At 42.1% G+C, this 19,804-nt stretch overlaps 1 long non-coding RNA gene across 4 annotated transcripts in view; it reads right to left on the minus strand.

Annotated features, from left to right (window-relative positions):
- LOC148002602 (uncharacterized) overlaps positions 1–19,804 on the minus strand; it is a 46,325-nt gene that overhangs the window by 12,479 nt on the left and 14,042 nt on the right. The window contains exon 4 of one of the 4 annotated variants that reach the window (XR_015633750.1): positions 19,059–19,366. The exons of the other annotated variants lie outside the window; for them this stretch is intronic. This is a non-coding gene — a long non-coding RNA (uncharacterized LOC148002602). Of the gene's footprint in view, positions 1–19,058; positions 19,367–19,804 lie in introns of those variants that run through there. 4 annotated transcript variants of the gene reach the window in all.

Genomic DNA, 19,804 nt, shown 5'->3' on the forward strand with positions numbered 1-19,804 from the left:
GACCTTTTTCCCTTACTGCTTTTAGTATTCTTTCTTTGTTTTGTGCATTTGGTGTTTTGACTATTACGTGACAGGAGGAATTTCTTTTCTGGTCTAATCTATTTGGAGTTCTACAGACTTCTTGTGTGTTTATGGGCATCTCTTTCTTTAGGTTAGGGAATGTTTTTTGTTGAGGTTATTTACTGGCACTTTAAGTTGGGAGTTTTCGCTCTCTTCTATACCTATTATCCTTATGTTTGACCTTCTTCTTGTGTCCTGGGTTTCCTGGATGTTTTGGGCTAGGATCTTTTTGCGTTTTACATTTCCTTTGTTGGTTGTTTCCATGTTTTCTGTGGTATCTGCTGCCCCTGACATTCTCTCTTCTATCTCTTGTATTCTGTTGGTGATGCTTGCATCTATGACTCCCGATCTCTTCCCTAGGTTTTCTATTTCCAGGTTTGTCTCCGTTTGTGTTTTCTTTTTTTTTTTTTTTATTTTTTTTATTTTATTTTTTTATTTTTTTATTAACTTGAGTATTTCTTATATACATTTCAAGTGTTATTCCCTTTCCCGGTTTCCGGGCAAAATCCCCCTCCCCCCTCCCCTTCCTTATGGGTGTTCCCCTCCCAACCCTCCCCCCATTGCCGCCCTCCCCCCATAGTCTAGTTCACTGGGGGTTCAGTCTTAGCAGGACCCAGGGCTTCCCCTTGCACTGGTGCTCTTACTAGGATATTCATTGCTACCTATGGGGTCAGAGTCCAGGGTCAGTCCATATATAGTCTTTAGGTAGTGGCTTAGTCCCTGGAAGCTCTGGTTGCTTGACATTGTTGTACTTTTGGGGTCTCGAGCCCCTTCAAGCTCTTCCAGTTCTTTCTCTGATTCCTTCAACGGGGGACCTATTCTCAGTTCAGTGGTTTGCTGCTGGCATTCGCCTCTGTATTTGCTGTATTCTGGCTGTGTCTCTCAGGAGCGATCTACATCCGGCTCCTGTCGGTCTGCACTTCTTTGCTTCATCCATCTTGTCCAATTGGGTGGCTGTATATGTATGGGCCACCTGTGGGGCAGGCTCTGAATGGGTGTTCCTTCAGTCTCTGTTTTAATCTTTGCCTCTCCCTTCCCTGCCAAGGGTATTCTTTTTCCTCATTTAAAGAAGGAGTGAAGCATTCACATTTTGATCATCCGTCTTGAGTTTCGTTTGTTCTAGGGATCTAGGGTAATTCAAGCATTTGGGCTAATAGCCACTTATCAATGAGTGCATACCATGTATGTCTTTCTGTGATTGGGTTAGCTCACTCAGGATGATATTTTCCAGTTCCAACCATTTGCCTACGAATTTCATAGACTCGTTGTTTTTGATAGCTGAGTAATATTCCATTGTGTAGATGTACCACATTTTCTGTATCCATTCCTCTGTTGAAGGGCATCTGGGTTCTTTCCAGCTTCTGGCTATTATAAATAAGGCTGCGATGAACATAGTGGAGCACGTGTCTCTTTTATATGTTGAGGCATCTTTTGGGTATATGCCCAAGAGAGGTATAGCTGGATCCTCAGGCAGTTCAATGTCCAATTTTCTGAGGAACCTCCAGACTGATTTCCAGAATGGTTTTACCAGTCTGCAATCCCACCAACAATGGAGGAGTGTTCCTCTTTCTCCACATCCTCGCCAGCATCTGCTGTCACCTGAGTTTTTGATCTTAGCCATTCTCACTGGTGTGAGGTGAAATCTCAGGGTTGTTTTGATTTGCATTTCCCTTATGACTAAAGATGTTGAACATTTCTTTAGGTGTTTCTCAGCCATTCGGCATTCCTCAGCTGTGAATTCTTTGTTTAGCTCTGAACCCCATTTTTTAATAGGGTTATTTGTTTCCCTGCGGTCTAACTTCTTGAGTTCTTTGTATATTTTGGATATAAGGCCTCTATCTGTTGTAGGATTGGTAAAGATCTTTTCCCAATCTGTTGGTTGCCGTTTTGTCCTAACCACCGTGTCCTTTGCCTTACAGAAGCTTTGCAGTTTTATGAGATCCCATTTGTCGATTCTTGATCTTAGAGCATAAGCCATTGGTGTTTTGTTCAGGAAATTTTTTCCAGTGCCCATGTGTTCCAGATGCTTCCCTAATTTTTCTTCTATTAGTTTGAGTGTGTCTGGTTTGATGTGGAGGTCCTTGATCCACTTGGACTTAAGCTTTGTACAGGGTGATAAGCATGGATCGATCTGCATTCTTCTACATGTTGCCCTCCAGTTGAACCAGCACCATTTGCTGAAAATGCTATCTTTTTTCCATTGGATGGTTTTGGCTCCTTTGTCAAAAATCAAGTGACCATAGGTGTGTGGGTTCATTTCTGGGTCTTCAATTCTATTCCATTGGTCTATCTGTCTGTCTCTGTACCAATACCATGCAGTTTTTATCACTATTGCTCTGTAATACTGCTTGAGTTCAGGGATAGTGATTCCCCCTGAAGTCCTTTTATTGTTGAGGATAGCTTTAGCTATCCTGGGTTTTTTGTTATTCCAGATGAATTTGCAAATTGTTCTGTCTAACTCTTTGAAGAATTGGATTGGTATTTTGATGGGGATTGCATTGAATCTGTAGATTGCTTTTGGTAAAATGGCCATTTTTACTATATTAATCCTGCCAATCCATGAGCATGGGAGATCTTTCCATCTTCTGAGGTCTTCTTCAATTTCTTTCCTCAGTGTCTTGAAGTTCTTATTGTACAGATCTTTTACTTGCTTGGTTAAAATCACACCGAGGTACTTTATATTATTTGGGTCTATTATGAAGGGTGTCGTTTCCCTAATTTCTTTCTCGGCTTGTTTCTCTTTTGTATAGAGGAAGGCAACTGATTTATTTGAGTTAATTTTATACCCAGCCACTTTGCTGAAGTTGTTTATCAGCTTTAGTAGTTCGCTGGTGGAACTTTTGGGATCACTTAAATATACTATCATGTCATCTGCAAATAGTGATATTTTGACTTCTTCTTTTCCGATCTGTATCCCCTTGATCTCCTTTTGTTGTCTGATTGCTCTGGCTAGAACTTCAAGAACTATATTGAATAAGTAGGGAGAGAGTGGGCAGCCTTGTCTAGTCCCTGATTTTAGTGAGATTGCTTCGAGTTTCTCTCCATTTAGTTTAATGTTAGCAACTGGTTTGCTGTATATGGCTTTTACTATGTTTAGGTATGGGCCTTGAATTCCTATTCTTTCCAGGACTTTTATCATGAAGGGGTGTTGAATTTTGTCAAATGCTTTCTCAGCATCTAATGAAATGATCATGTGGTTTTGTTCTTTCAGTTTGTTTATATGATGGATCACGTTGATGGTTTTCCGTATATTAAACCATCCCTGCATGCCTGGGATGAAGCCTACTTGATCATGGTGGATGATTGTTTTGATGTGCTCTTGAATTCGGTTTGCCAGAATTTTATTGAGTATTTTTGCGTCGATATTCATAAGGGAAATTGGTCTGAAGTTCTCTTTCTTTGTTGTGTCTTTGTGTGGTTTAGGTATAAGAGTAATTGTGGCTTCGTAGAAGGAATTCGGTAGTGCTCCATCTGTTTCAATTTTGTGGAATAGTTTGGATAATATTGGTATGAGGTCTTCTATGAAGGTTTGATAGAATTCTGCACTAAACCCGTCTGGACCTGGGCTCTTTTTGGTTGGAAGACCTTTAATGACTGCTTCTATTTCCTTAGGAGTTATGGGGTTGTTTAACTGGTTTATCTGTTCCTGATTTAACTTCGATACCTGGTATCTGTCTAGGAAATTGTCCATTTCCTGAAGATTTTCAAATTTTGTTGAATATAGGTTTTTATAGTAAGATCTGATGATTTTTTGAATTTCCTCTGAATCTGTAGTTATGTCTCCCTTTTCATTTCTAATTTTTTTAATTTGGACGCACTCTCTGTGTCCTCTCGTTAGTCTGGCTAAGGGTTTATCTATCTTGTTGATTTTCTCAAAGAACCAACTTTTGGTTCTGTTGATTCTTTCTATGGTCCTTTTTGTTTCTACTTGGTTGATTTCAGCTCTGAGTTTGATTATTTCCTGCCTTCTACTCCTCCTGGGTGTATTTGCTTCTTTTTGTTCTAGAGCTTTTAGGTGTGCTGTCAAGCTGCTGACATATGCTCTTTCCTGTTTCTTTCTGCAGGCACTCAGCGCTATGAGTTTTCCTCTTAGCACAGCTTTCATTGTGTCCCATAAGTTTGGGTATGTTGTATCTTCATTTTCATTAAATTCTAAAAAGTTTTTAATTTCTTTCTTTATTTCTTCCTTGACCAGGTTATCATTGAGTAGAGCATTGTTCAATTTCCACGTATATGTGGGCATTCTTCCCTTATTGTTATTGAAGACCAGTTTTAGGCCGTGGTGGTCCGATAGCATGCATGGGATTATCTCTATCTTTCTGTACCTGTTGAGGCCCGTTTTTTGACCAATTATATGGTCAATTTTGGAGAAAGTACCATGAGGAGCTGAGAAGAAGGTATATCCTTTTGCTTTAGGATAGAATGTTCTATAAATATCCGTTAAGTCCATTTGGCTCATGACTTCTCTTAGTCTGTCGACATCACTGTTTAATTTCTGTTTCCATGATCTGTCCATTGATGAGAGTGGGGTGTTGAAGTCTCCCACTATTATTGTGTGAGGTGCAATGTGTGTTTTGAGCTTTAGTAAGGTTTCTTTTACGTATGTAGGTGCCCTTGTATTTGGGGCATAGATATTTAGGATTGAGAGTTCATCTTGGTGGATTTTTCCTTTGATGAATATGAAGTGTCCTTCCTTATCTTTTTTGATGACTTTTAGTTGGAAATTGATTTTATTTGATATTAGAATGGCTACTCCAGCTTGCTTCTTCTGACCATTTGCTTGGAAAGTTGTTTTCCAGCCTTTCACTCTGAGGTAGTGTCTGTCTTTGTCTCTGAGGTGTGTTTCCTGTAGGCAGCAGAATGCTGGGTCCTCATTGCGTATCCAGTTTGTTAATCTATGTCTTTTTATTGGGGAGTTGAGGCCATTGATATTGAGAGATATTAAGGAATAGTGATTATTGTCTCCCTTTATATTCATATTTGGATGTGAGGTTATGTTTGTGTGCTTTCATTCTCTTTGTTTTGTTGCCAAGACGATTAGTTTCTTGCTTCTTCTAGGGTATAGCTTGCCTCCTTATGTTGGGCTTTACCATTTATTATCCTTTGTAGTGCTGGATTTGTAGAAAGATATTGTGTAAATTTGGTTTTGTCATGGAATATCTTGGTTTCTCCATCAATGTTAATTGAGAGTTTTGCTGGATACAGTAACCTGGGCTGGCATTTGTGTTCTCTTAGGGTCTGTATGACATCAGTCCAGGATCTTCTGGCCTTCATAGTTTCTGGCGAGAAGTCTGGTGTGATTCTGATAGGTCTCCCTTTATATGTTACTTGACCTTTTTCCCTTACTGCTTTTAATATTCTTTCTTTATTTTGTGCGTTTGGTGTTTTGACAATTATGTGACGGGGGGTGTTTCTTTTCTGGTCCAATCTATTTGGAGTTCTGTAGGCTTCTTGTATGTCTATGGGTATCTCTTTTTTTAGGTTAGGGAAGTTTTCTTCTATGATTTTGTTGAAGATATTTACTGGTCCTTTGAGCTGGGAGTCTTCACTCTCTTCTATACCTATTATCCTTAGGTTTGATCTTCTCATTGAGTCCTGGATTTCCTGTATGTTTTGGACCAGTAGCTTTTTCCGCTTTACATTATCTTTGACAGTTGAGTCAATGATTTCTATGGAATCTTCTGCTCCTGAGATTCTCTCTTCCATCTCTTGAATTCTGTTGGTGAGGCTTGTATCTACAGCTCCTTGTCTCTTCTTTTGGTTTTCTATATCCAGGGTTGTTTCCATGTGTTCTTTCTTGATTGCTTCTATTTCCATTTTTAATTCCTTCAACTGTTTGATTGTGTTTTCCTGGAATTCTTTCAGGGATTTTTGCGATTCCTCTCTGTAGGCTTTTACTTGTTTATTAATGTTTTCCTGTGCTTCCCTAAGTGTGTTCATGTCTTTCTTGAAGTCCTCCAGCATCATGATCAAATATGATTTTGTAACTAGATCTTGCTTTTCTGGTGTGTTTGGATATTCCATGTTTGTTTTGGTGGGAGAATTGGGCTCCGATGATGGCATGTAGTCTTGGTTTCTGTTGCTTGGGTTCCTGCGCTTGCCTCTCGCCATCAGATTATCTCTAGTGTTACTTTGTTCTGCTATTTCTGACAGTGGCTAGACTGTCCTATAAGCCTGTGTGACAGGAGTGCTGTAGACCTGTTTTCCTCTCTTTCAGTCAGTTATGGGGACAGAGTGTTCTGCTTTCTGGCGTGTAGTTTTTCCTCTCTACAGGTCTTCAGCTGTTCCTGTGGGCCTGTGTCTTGAGTTCACCAGGCAGCTTTCTTGCAGCAGAAAATTTGGTCTTACCTGTGGTCCCGAGGCTCAGGTTCGCTCGTGGGGTGCTGCCCACGGGCTCTTTGCAGCGGCAGCAACCAGGAAGACCTGTGCCGCCCCTTCTGGGAACTTCAGTGCACCAGGGTTCCAGATGGTCTTTGGCTTTTTCCTCTGGCGTCCGAGATGTGTGTGCAGGGAGCAGTCACTTCTGGTTTCCCAGGCTTGTCTGCCTCTCTGAAGGTTTAGCTCTCCCTCCCACGGGATTTGGGTGCAGAGAACTGTTTATCCGGTCTGTTTCTTTCAGGTTCCGGCGGTGTCTCAGGCACAGGGGTCCTGCCGCTCCTGGGCCCTTCCCCACGGGAGCCCAGAGGCCTTATACAGTTTCCTCTTGGGCCAGGGATGTGGGCAGGGGTGAGCAGTGTTGGTGGTCTTTTCCGCTCTGCAGCCTCAGGAGTGCCCACCTGACCAGGCGGTTGGGTCTCTCTCTCACCGGGTCTGGGAGCAGAGAGCTGCTGCGGGCCGGGATCCGCGGGTGTGGGACTTCCGGTAAACACAGAACGTGCCCGGTCCTAGAGAAATTCTGCTTTCCTGTGTCCCAAGCTCACCAGGCAGCTTTCTTGCAGCAGAAAATTTGGTCTTACCTGTGGTCCCGAGGCTCAGGTTCGCTCGTGGGGTGCTCCCCACGGGCTCTCTGCAGCGGCAGCAACCAGGAAGACCTGTGCCGCCCCTTCCGGGAGCTTCAGTGCACCAGGGTTCCAGATGGTCTTTGGCTTTTTCCTCTGGCGTCCGAGATGTGTGTGCAGGGAGCAGTCACTTCTGGTTTCCCAGGCTTGTCTGCCTCTCTGAAGGTTTAGCTCTCCCTCCCACGGGATTTGGGTGCAGAGAACTGTTTATCCGGTCTGTTTCTTTCAGGTTCCGGCGGTGTCTCAGGGACAGGGGTCCTGCCGCTCCTGGGCCCTTCCCCACGGGAGCCCAGAGGCCTTATACAGTTTCCTCTTGGGCCAGGGATGTGGGCAGGGGTGAGCAGAGTTGGTGGTCTCTTCCGCTCTGCAGCCTCAGGAGTTCCCACCTGACCAGGCGGTTGGGTCTCTCTCTCACCGGGTCTGGGAGCAGAGAGCTGCTGCGGGCCGGGATCCGCGGGTGTGGGCCGTTTGTGTTTTCTTTATTGTTTCTATTTCCATTTTTAAATCCTGTATGGTTTTGTTCAATTCCTACACCTGTTTAGTTGTGTTTTTCTGTAACTCTTTAAGGAATTTTTGTGTTTCCTCTTTAAGGGCTTCTACCTGTTTACCTGTGTTGTCCTGTGTTTCTTTCTTTCTTTTTAATTCTTATTTAATGCATATGAGTGGTTTTGCCTGCATGTATGTATGTGTACCGTTTGGGTGCCTGGTACAGATAGAGAGGCCAGAAGGTGGCATTGGACCCCCTGAAACTGGAGTTACATGGCTGTGAGCTATCATGAGGATGCTGGGAACAGAACCCAGGTCCTTTGGAAGAGCAACTAGTGCCTTTAAACTGGTGAGCCATCTCTCCAGCCCGTCCTGTGTTTCTTTATGAGAGTCATTTATGTCCTTCTTAAAGTCCTCTATTATCATCATGAGATGTGATTTTAAGTCTACATCTTGCTTTTCTGGTATGTTTGGATATCCAGTATTTGCTTTAGTGGGAGAACTGGGCTCTGATGATGCTAAGTAGTCTTGGTTTCTGTTTCTTAGGTTCCTGTGCTTGCCTCTTACCATCAGGTTGTCTCTGGTGTTAGCTTGTCTTGCTGTCTCTGACAGTGGCTTGACCCTCCTGTAAGCCTGTGTGACAGCACTCCTGTAGACCTGTTTTCTTACAGCTGGATCTGGGTACAGCGAGCTATGGGAATGGGTGCAGCAGAAACCAAACGGATCCTGTCCCAGACTGCTCCTGGGTTTTTGTGTCCTGAGGTCTCCAGTCAGGTCACTGGGAGCAGAAGAGTTGTTTTTACCTCTGCTGTCAGGTGCCTCAGCACTCCTCGTGACAGGCTTTCAGTTCTGGGCACAGGCAGAAACTGGAAGAGTCCTGCCTCTGACTGCTCTTAGCTTCCTGTACCCAGAAGATATTAGGCAGGTTCCTCTTGGGCCAAGAATGTGAGCAGAATTGGAGGTCTCACCTGATCTCTCAGGAATGTCCAGTTTTGAGAATCCAGCTCTCTCCCCCACAGGATTTGGGTACAGAAGTCTGTGAGACTGGTTCAACTCCAGGCACAGGCAGAAACACGAAGGGTCCTGTTCCAGACTGCTCCTGGGTTTGTGTGCCCTGAGGCCTGCAGGTGGGTTGCTAGGAACAGAAGAGTTGGTCTTACCTCTGCTCTCAGGTGTGTCAGTGCTCTTGGCAACTTGCTTTCCCCAAGGCAACTCTTAAAATGACATCATTTAATTGGGGCTGGCTTACAGATTCAGAGGTTCAATCTATTATCATCAAGGTGGGAACCTAGCAGTATCCAGGCAGGCTGAGAGTTCTACATCTTCATTTGAAGGCTGTTAGTGGAAGATCAACTTCCAGGCATCTAGGACAAGGATCTTAAAGTCATGCCCACAGTGACACACCTACTCCAACAAGGCTATACCTACACTTAGTGTCACTCACTGGGCCAAGCATGGTCAAACCATAACACCAGTAGTTCTCAATCTGTGAGTCCTGACCTCTTAGGAAGTCAAATGACCTTTTCACGGAGGTCATATATCAGGTATACTGAGTATCAAATATTTGTAGTACAATATGTAACAGTAGCAGAATTACAGTTGTGAAGTTGAAACGAAAATAATTTTTATAATTGAAGGTCACCATAACATGAGGGACTGTATTAAAGGCTTGTAGCATTACAGAGCTTGAGAACCATTGTTGTAAGCCTCTTCAAAGCCAATCACAGTTATCAGATGTATGACTTTCCATGAGAACAGTGTTCTTTGAGTGCTTTTTTCCTAGCATAAGCTAGGAAGGTGTGCGGGTGTGTAGAAGATGGATTTGTACTCATTCTTTTACCAGCCCAAGGTCTTTGAGGTCCTTATTCAAACCCTTTGCCTTTGGAATAGAATTCTCTTCTTTTCCTAGACTTTTGCTGGATAACACTCTTTCTATTATACCTTTTTAACTCTCATTGTTGTGGTTGAATGACAAATGTCCCCCATAGTCTTCCACACTTGAACACTGTTCTCCAGTTGGTAGTGCTGTTTAGGGAGGTTTAGATGGGGCAGCTGTGCTGGAGGAAGAACATCACTGTGTAGAGGAGTTTTAATCCAGCAGTGTGGCTGCTTTCACAAGGGATAACATCCCAAGACCTTCTAGTTCTGTGTGATCTGACTGGGATGCAGTCATATTTTTGGCTTATAGCATGATCTGGCTGGAATAAGACACGCCCCTAGCAAATACCTTTAATTTGTAACAATAAAGGTAATATTAGTTTGTAGAAGGAAACAGCCATATTTGAAAGTGACATCTAATCGAGGGGCAGACAAAGTATGAACCAAAGAACCATTTGACAGAATGAATCATAGATAGGATATGCCAAACTCACATAAGAACAGCAGAGGAAGGAGAGGCTACTAAAGAGCAGAGCAGGGAAAGACGTGTGTGTGTGTGTGTGTGTGTGTGTGTGTGTGTGTGTGGCAGTTTTACCAGGACAATTTTACAGATAGGTTGCAGAGAGAACAAGTTAGAAAGGTGAGAATAAACCGAGCCAGAGAACGAGAAGGAGCCAGAGGATTAGAACATACTGCTGAAGTTATTATGAGGCCAAGCAGAGTAATTCAGGCAGAAGCTGAGAGAAGCCAGATTGAATCAGTCAGCTTGGAGGATTAGATTGTACAGAGGCTAGATGTTTCCAGGCCTAGGCCTGGGAATAGTTAGAACAGAGAAGGAAACATTCTTGACCCAGCCCAAACTCTGTATTTGCATAGCTTGGGTATGGCTCTCATCTCATCACTTCATCTAAGGAAATAAAAGTGGCATTTACAACAGGGGATAGGGTTTGAGATGGAAGGTCCTACATCAATTTGTTCTCTCTTTCTCTTTTTTGTTTCATTTTTGCAGTTAAGAATATGAGCTCTCAACTTCCTGTTCCTGTCCTCATGTCTGCCAGTAGCTGCTGTACCTCATCCCTTGATCTGGAAGTCAAAATAAGCTTCTTATAAAAGTTGGTTTTGTCATGGTGATACTTTATCAACAGCAACAGAAAAGTGGCTAATACACTCACATTCATGCTGTTGGTTATAATGAATTGACTTAATAGATAGGTAAGAATCTACATTCACAATAAAAAGATTTGAATAGTTTATTCATTTCTTTCAGCTTTGAAAATTGGATTCTAAAAATTTTTTAACACAGTGTTGTGATATTCTCAGTTCCTCCTCTTGTACTGATTATTCATTGAGTCCAAATTCTTAATAGTTTATTTTCTATGTTTCTTAGTAGACTAAGCTGGAATTCAGGGCATTCTTTGGTCATTGTCATGGTTATGAATTGTACCACTGGCCAGGGAGGCTTTATTATTAGTTTCATTGGAAATCTCTCAAAATCTTGCTGAAGAGCTCTCTTGTCTTTTGTAAACTCTCTTTTTGAGATTCCCATTTCTAAACTAAAGAAAGCAAAGAGCATCTATGATCAGGATGTCTGAACTATTGAGATTCTAAGACCCCTGAAGACCTTGCATTGAATGCTTGGTGGGATAAAGAAGGTTTTCCTAATTGGAAGATCGACCTAGATCCTTTGGTAGGGAAGGGAGACAATGGAAGAGTGCTGTGTGAAGGCTGTGGAGAGCCAGTTCATACAGAAATAGGTCCCGAGATATGCAGTTGAAAGTGCCTTGTCCCAGAGGGCCAGGAGAATAAAGGGAAATATGCAGCTGTGGGGGGTGGAGGCAGGGGTAACCTCTAGAAAGTCCTAGAGACTTAGGATATAAGAGGCTCCCAGGACTCAGTGGGGATGACCTAAGCTGAAATGCCCAACAGTGGGGAGATATAATCTGAAGAGATCACATCTAGTAGATAAACAGGGTCCCCAGTGGAAAGATGAGGGCACCCAATCATCTTCAAAAGTTTTGACTGAGAATTGTTCCTGTCTAAAGGAAACTCAGGAACAAAAATGGAGCAGAGACTGAAGGAAAGGTCGGAGAGTGACTGGCCCAACTTGGGATCCTTCCCATGCAGAGGCACCAAACCATAGCATTATTGATGCCGTGTTGTGCTTGCAGACAGGAGCCTAGCATGGCTGTCTCTGAGAAGCTCTACTAGCAGCTCATTGGACTGAGGTTGGGGATTCTTATGGAAGAGTTGAGGGAAGTATTGAAGGAGCTGAAAAGGATGGCAACCCCATTGGAAAAGCAACAGTATCAACTAACTTAGACCCCTTAGAGCTCCCAGAGACTAAGCCACATACCAAAGAGCAGACATGGGCTGGTCCATGGTTCCTGGCACATATGTGCAGAAGACTGCTTTGTTTGGCCTCAGTGGGAGAGGATGTGCCTAGTCCTGTAGACATTTGATGGCCAGGGAAATGGGATGCTGGCAGGGGAAGGGGGGTGGGGAGGGCAGGGGGCTGAGGTGTGTGTGTGTGTGTGTGTGTGTGTGTGTGTGTGTGTGTGTGTGTAGTGGGTGGAAGAACACCTTCTCAGAGGTAAAGGGCATGGGGGAATGGGGGAAGAACTCTGGGAGGAGGGCAACATTTCGAATGGAAATAAATAAAATAATTTAAAAATAAAAATCCAAACAAAACAAAAAACAAACAAAAACCAACAAAAACCCCAAATAAAAACAAAGTGGCTTGTGATTATCGTTTGTCATTATTGGGGTCTAAGTTCCTAAATTAAGAACAGAGCAGACCAGATAAATCTAGAATCATATACTAACTTTCTGTCTGCTAGATTATATTTGAATTTCCTCATGTGTGTGTTTGTGATATATAACAAAATTTAAGGGAATAAAGTATTCCTTTAGCCTACTATATATTTGGAGGCTATTTCCTACTAAAATGTGAAGATACCTTTTTCCTAAGAGATCAATGCCCTACATTTCTCTACTTAACCAGTTTTTAGCATGCAAAAGTTAGGGTCCAGGGACTGGGAAAAAAAGAAGAAAGCTAGGGGGAGTAGGACTTAGGAAACAGATGGGAAGAGCAGATAGGTCCAGTCTAGGTCAAGACTTGCAGACAGGTAGACAAAACATAGCAAAACAGCTGGGATGCAGGATATTTGAGTACACTGTGAACCCGGAGACTGTTATTAGTAGAAAAATTCTGTTTCTAGCTGTGGTGTGGCCCTAGTACATACCTTTGATCCAAGAGCTTTTTGCTTATTGTAAACAGGATTAAATAAAGCCAACCGTAGGTTAAGAGATGGAGCAAGGAACCAGTTGACAAAGAGTGAACATAGAAAAAACCATAGAGAGTAACACGGATAAAGAGATACAGAGGAAGTGGAAGAGAAGGACACTGCATTTGAAGTTTTGAGATGGCATCAAAAAAGAGAACTTCCTTTTGGGATGATTACTGAAGAAGGTGGTCAGCTGGGTGCTTCCTCTGTCTCTAGCAGGCTTTTTCCTGCAGGGTTCTGGCATCTGGGACTCTCCCATGATCTCTCGCCTGGCTAGGTGCATGGGTTCTGGTGAAGAGGAGAAAACTGGGCAGGGAGGGGGAACAGCTTGTGCTGCCCTTCGGTTGCTCAGGCCAGGCTGAGCCAGCAGGAGACTGACTAGTGGTGAGGGTTGCGGGGAGCTTCTGGTGGTGATTTTGGGAGAGCAGATCTTTTCCCCAGGGTGGCGGTGTTACAGCTCTTATGATAGAAGCTCTCGGACAATGGAATAATTCCTGCACACTTTTAATCCTGAACACAACTCTTAAATACAGTTTTTGGATGAGCCAGTTTTTGGATAGCAGGTATTTCCTCTTGGTTTGTCCTGAGAGTTTGGGAAGATCTCATCTACATATTTGGGGGCATGGCCCTGTTTCTATGACTGAGCTGTCTTGAGCCTACATGCTCTGTGGTCATGTCCTCACCTATGGAGGAGGAGCTTAGGGCATTGCCCTATATGACTGTCTGTTTCAAACCTCTCTACAGGGTCTGTGGGGGACTGCAGCTAGTGAGGCCTTGATCTGGGAGACTGGGAATGCACCTGCTGTCCCTATTAGGGTTTCCAGGGATTTGACCTATCTTGACCAGGAATCAGGGTACCTTTCACAGCCTGCTGCCTCACATTCTCCCAGGCATCTGGCTCCTGAGTCTTTATGGATAAAATTGAATGGTTTAGATTTTGCTAAAACCAAGCTGGGGAGGCCTGATAAAAAGAGGGAAAAACACTGAAAGGGATGATATACCCACAGACAGCAGCAGAAATAGATATCAGTTGCTAAGATTAGATCAGATATGCCCACAGTCTTAGTGCCAAAGACTGATCCAGTTCAGGCCTCAGAGCTCCCAGTCATGGAGTGAAGCTTCATCATTGCAGTAGTTCACAGAGGTGCTTAAATATTTCCACCTTTTTTCATGCCTCTAGTGTCACCAGAAGGGACTTAGGTTAGAGACATGTTGATCACTTTATAAAATAAGGTTATTCAGACAAAATCAAAACCAGGGGATAAATACATTCTTCTAGCTCATTAGCCTGTTTGTGGGAGATTGACTTGGATGGACTTAATTGTGAGCTTCCAATCCCAGCTTCTAATCCCTCTTTCCTGATTCATTCAGATCAAGTTACTATAGTCTGTGTTTTATTTATAGAACAGCTGGATCTCTCTCCTTCTGTGAAGCCTGTGGAACACCTTGGGTGCTAAGATTACCTTAAAATACCTTTATATCCGAAGTCAAAACTGAAGAAAGTGAAATACTTGGGGGTTTGGTTTTGTGGTGGCCTATCTTGATAGTGAACATGACAGGATGTAGAGTCACCTAGGAGACATGCTTTTGGGCACATATGTAAATGTGTTTTCAGATAGCTGTAACCGAGGGAAAATTACCCCAAATAATAGAGTCATAATCCTGGTTCAGGGTTCTGGACTAAGGAAAACACAAAACATTCATCTCTTGCTGCTTCCTAACTATGGACACAGTGTGAAAAATTGCTACCCTGCCCCTACCCTATCATGCCTTCACCATATCAGACTGTGTCTTCCATTTATGAACCAATATGAACTACTCTTCTTTCCTGGAGTTGCCAGTTATTTGGACCCAGCAATGGGAAAATGTAGTGGACATACTAGAAGAAAGATATCCTACTGGAAAGCTTGATACTCTACTGATACATGACTGATTTTTAGTAGTTGTACCGTGATTGCTTGTGGCTAGAAGTCCTCTGTTCCCCATATGTTCATCTAAGAATGCTGTGAAGATTCAAACTTAAGACCATCAGAACATCTCAGAAATGGCCTTAAGTAAAGTTGCTTGTGATTTGATGGGAATTCATCCTAGAGATGGGTTGCAGAAATCCCTGTTGTCTCTCTTTCTCCCCTGTCTTAGGGTTTTATTGCCTGAACAAGACACCATGACCAAAGCAACTCTTAGAAGGACAACATTTAATTGGGGCTGGCTTATAGGTTCAAAGGCTGAGTCCATCATCATCAAGGCAGGAACATGGAGCATCCAGGCAGGCATGGTGCAGGAGAAGCTGAGAGTTCTACATCTTCATCTGAAGCTGCTAGCAGAATACTGCTAGCATCGAAGAGGAGGCTCTTAAAGCCTACACCCGCAGTGACCCTCACCTTCTAATAGTTCTATTCCCTGGCCAACTATATACAAATTATCATCCCCCCTGTATGTCAAAGTAAGCATATCGAGATTCTTTGCAGTTTTGGGTCCTAGTTAATAATTCCTGAGCAAATTTTCTGTGCTGGATTCTAGTTCCCTCTTGAATTGGCTCCACAAACAAATGAATTCATCCATGAAACGAAACAGGAAATTGAAACATCTGCTGTGTTGCATCATCTTTGGTAGCCCAAATATTGGGATAAAAATTTTGAAAATTCAAAATAATCAATCAGTTTCAAGAGAAACACCAAGAATACTCAGAGTGATGCTGGAATCACTTGGACAGCCCGACCACAGCAGGAGCAATGCCCAGTTGTAGTGGAGCATGTGTGAGGTTCTCTTGTTGCTGTTATTATTATTCTTATTGATATACAATATAGATTTAATTCCATTTTTAAAAAGGGGAAGTGGCTTAACAACAGGGTCCATCACATGGAGTTGAGGGAAAAGGCTGTTGTAAAAATATATCTAATCTAGGAGTTCAAAGATATTACCTTGTCCACCAGACAGAAGCAAATAGAAGCTGTGAATGCACAATTGGAAACATTAGGATTTTCCTAACAAGTTATACTTGCACCTATTGAGCAAGTATAGATATTCTTATATTTAATTTTTGCCATGTTATTAACAAATATGTATGGAGGTTTCATTATTTATATTAAAAATATGCTTAATAGAGTGTTGACCTACATTTACGTGTAAGAGAGCTCAGATTGGAGCTCAAAGCCTATTTCCTTTGTAAAAACTGACACACAAGTAAATATGTATTTAGCTTTAAAGAAGGAAGTAAAATAAGAAAAAAATGACATAAACTATAAAGTTTCAATTTGTTTTCAAGGACAAAAAGACTGTACTCTGTGTACAGCTGTTTCCTCCTCTGTTATTTCATTCTTTTTATTTATGTTTGTGAAAATTTCATATATGAGTGAGTATTATATTTACATTCTTTCTCTCCTTCCTCCTCTTCCTCCAACTTCGATATCCCTCCCTTCTCCCAAATTCATGACTTTTTATTTTTCTTTACTATTGATACATGTACACAAATATAAATATATAGTAGGTACAGCCTGCTGATTCTCTTTACACACATGTGCTCTTACACACATGTGTAAATGACCGAGCCTTTGGAACTAGAGATTCTATCAGAGGAACTCATCCCTGTAGAAAACTGATTCTCCCTTTCCCAGCAGCCAGGCATTGCCTACATTTCTTCATCAGTGGTTGGGGCTGGGTAAGACTTTCCCTCATTCATGCTGGCAAGTCATTTGGAGTTGTTCTTGTTCAAGTCTTGCTTGGGCAACTTTATTGAGAGTCCATGGGTGTGGCTTTCCTGTCCTATATAGACATGTAGCTCACATCAGATGTTGTGGTCTTCTGTCCCTGAATGGGTTCCCACCCCCAATTCCATGATACTCCCAAGCCTTATCTGTAGGTACATATTTATCAACTAGGTCAGGGCGCCCCATGGTCACTGTTCTCTGCCTTTTAACCAGTAGTGGATTTCTGTAAGGTCCTCCCTTTTCTGCAAAGAAAAACCTCTTTTTGTTTCACAATAATGTACTATCTCCTTTTTTGCTTACTTTTTATTCCATACACAGATAAATGTTTTATTATTAACTATGCATCCTAATTACCGATTCAGCATTCATTCTAATTATCCTTTCAACATTCATCTACTTGCCAGGAATTACAAGAGATGCAACAATTCATATGGCCAAGTTCTGTTCTTGAGGAGCTTATAAGCCTGTTTGTGGAAGTAACTGTGATAAAAGACACAGTGTAGAATCTGCCAAAAGGGAAGTAGGCGTCCTGGCTTTCCCATCTCTCATTTCCACAGATAATCAATAATTAATCCTACTTTGTATTTTGCTTATACCTGTCTTCCAAGGGAACCAAATGCTTTGCATACATTACAGTGTGAACACTCCTCATAGCAGAAAAGCTTCATATTTGAATTCTAAACACATACTAGCTCCTAACCAGTGAAACCTGTCTCACCCGACTCTCTCATGCCATTAGTAGGCACAAGGCACTGAAATTCACATTAAGCATTTAAAGCATACTGCCCCAGCACTGGATCCACATACCTTACTTTTCTTTATATCTTTCTGAGCACAGACCCCAATTCTTGTTAGAGATCATGTATTGGTAAATCAATCACTGGGATAGCAGTGGGAAAGAAAATAAAAAGTGATTTTTTTTTTGGTCAGCAGCAAAATAAATAGATAAATAAATAAACAAACAAATCCAGAAGGTAAATTTAGACTGCTGCGTTATGATGAAGGCTATGTAGAAATGGTACTGATTGTCTGATTTTATTTGATTACTTGGAAACACCCCTCCCCCATCCTACTCCATGATTGCATTTGATCCTCTCCTGTCCTAGAAAGGCTATACTTACTTTTGGGTAGCATTTTTATCACTGCAATAAGCCTTACAGTTAGAGGATTTGGGACATGGTCATGACTTGAACCAGGCAGAGTGAGGCCGTAAGGAGCTGGAGTCCAGCCACAGATTGTTTTCTGAAGCTCTTGTCACTAATGGCAATGCTGTTGTTCTTCACAAGGTTGGAAGTTAAGGAAGCTATCTGGAGATGGAGGCTGGATGCCTAAGGAGGCTGGACAATAACTGAAAAGGAAGATGGCTGGAGAAGCACTGAGGTTTAAGATGAGGCTGGGGTTTGTGAGTCAGCCTGCCTCCTGTGTGATATGACAGAAGCCCAACACAAGCTCCTGGAAACCACAGAGAAAATTCTGGGGCTCAAGGAAGTAATTTCTGGAAATGATGAAAGCGTAGATATTCTAGCAGCCTTGGTCAAGGACACTAAGACTGCAGGGTAACTATTTATCTCTGTTTCCCTGACATTTAGCTTCGGTGTTCTCTCTGAGTTTCTGTCTCAGTCTTTCTCCTCTCTTTCTCTGTCTCTCTCTGTGTCTCTTCCTCTCTCTCTCTCTCTCTCTCTCTCTCTCTCTCTCTCTCTCTCTGTCCGTCTGACTCTCTCTTTAGGGGGACCAGCTCTTCCTAAGAGGCTGACCTCATGACTATTAGCTATCTCACAATTTTACCATTGGTAAGAGGAAACACACAGGTCTTCATAAATTTCAGTTATAAAGACTACTGATTAGTGTTACCCTATTTTGTTCTTCTTTGAATTTTTTGGTATAATACTGGGGATCAAATACATGACCTTAGCAAGCACTCTGACATGGAGCTATCCTCAGTCTTAAGCCTTTGTGCAAGAATACTTTGGTGGGAACCTTACCCCAATGAACCAAATAATGGTGCAGAGAGAACTGTTTCATCAGCTGGGAAAAAGGACAGATAAAAGTTGAACCATCAGTAATTACAAGCCACAAACTGGTTTGGTCGTCAGAACAACAGAAACAAGAAATAAACCATGCCTAAAAAATGTACCTTCAAATAGGGCATTTAATTTTGTTTGTTTTCCTGCTAAGCCAAAGTCTAAGGTGAGCCAATTCAAGATTTTTTACTTTATGGAATCAAGACTCCTTCAACCTGTATTCTCCTTAATGCTTCCTGTGGTCTATCCACACTATCCTTCCTGGTTTTTTATTGTTTGTTTTTAGGTTTGCTCTTATTTATAACTTAAATAGTTTTCATATAATATATTTCAATTGTGTTTTCTTCCTCTCCAACTCCTTTCTGACCCTACCTATCTCCTTCCCCACCCAACTTTATAATCTCTCTCTCTCTCTCTCTCTCTCTCTCTCTCTCTCTCTCTCTCTCTCTCAACAAAGCCCCTCACACAAAACAATGCAAAAAAAACCCAACCAAACAACAACAACAAAAAACGGAGATTACCCCCACACACACACACCAAAACCACAAAAATGAAAATTCAAACAAACAGAAAAAGACCAATAGAACAAAAAAAAAATGGAATAAATAGTGCACAAAATACCACTGAGCTCTTTGGATGTTGTTTATCTATTCCTGGGCATGTGGCCTCTCTGGAGTGTGACTGATACATCCAGTGACACTCCATTGGAGAAAACTCATTTTTTCCTTGCCAGAAGGTATCAACTTTTCCCTTCTCAGCTGGGACCCTGTTTGGCTTCAACTTGTCCAGGTCTTGTGTTTGCTGCCACTGTCTCTGTGAGTTCATATGTGCATCAGTCCTGTTGTGTCTGGAATATGCAGTTTCCTTGAAGTCATCCATCAACTCTGACTTTTGCAATCTTTCTGCTTCCTCTTCTGCATAGATCCCTGAGCCTTGAGGAGAGGGGTTTGATGAATCCCATTTAGGATTGAGTTCTCCAAAGTCACTCATTCTCTGCATGTTGTCTGGGTTAATTGCCATCTTCTGGAAGAAGCAGGTTCTCTGATGTGGGTTAAGTAAGCTACTAAACTGTGGGTATAGCACTGTGCTATTAGGAGTCTTTTTATTGATATGTTCCTTTACCAGAACCACAGTAGTATGTTTTTCCCTAGGCCTACGGCCTATCTAGTCTCAGGTTGTTGGCCATCTTAGCCATATTAAATATGGATTCCATCTCTTGGAGGATTAAAACAGAATTGGATATGGAAGGGGAGAACAGAGGAGGGAATATGGGCAAGAATAACTAACCTTAAAGGTTTTTTTTTGGAAAAATTCATGTGGAAACCTATTCCTATAGAAGTTTACACACACATACATGCACATGCACACAT

This window comes from Rattus norvegicus, chromosome 11, assembly GCF_021556685.1.
Source record: "Rattus norvegicus strain SHRSP/BbbUtx chromosome 11, alternate assembly SHRSP_T2T, whole genome shotgun sequence".
NCBI lineage: Eukaryota > Metazoa > Chordata > Mammalia > Rodentia > Muridae > Rattus > Rattus norvegicus.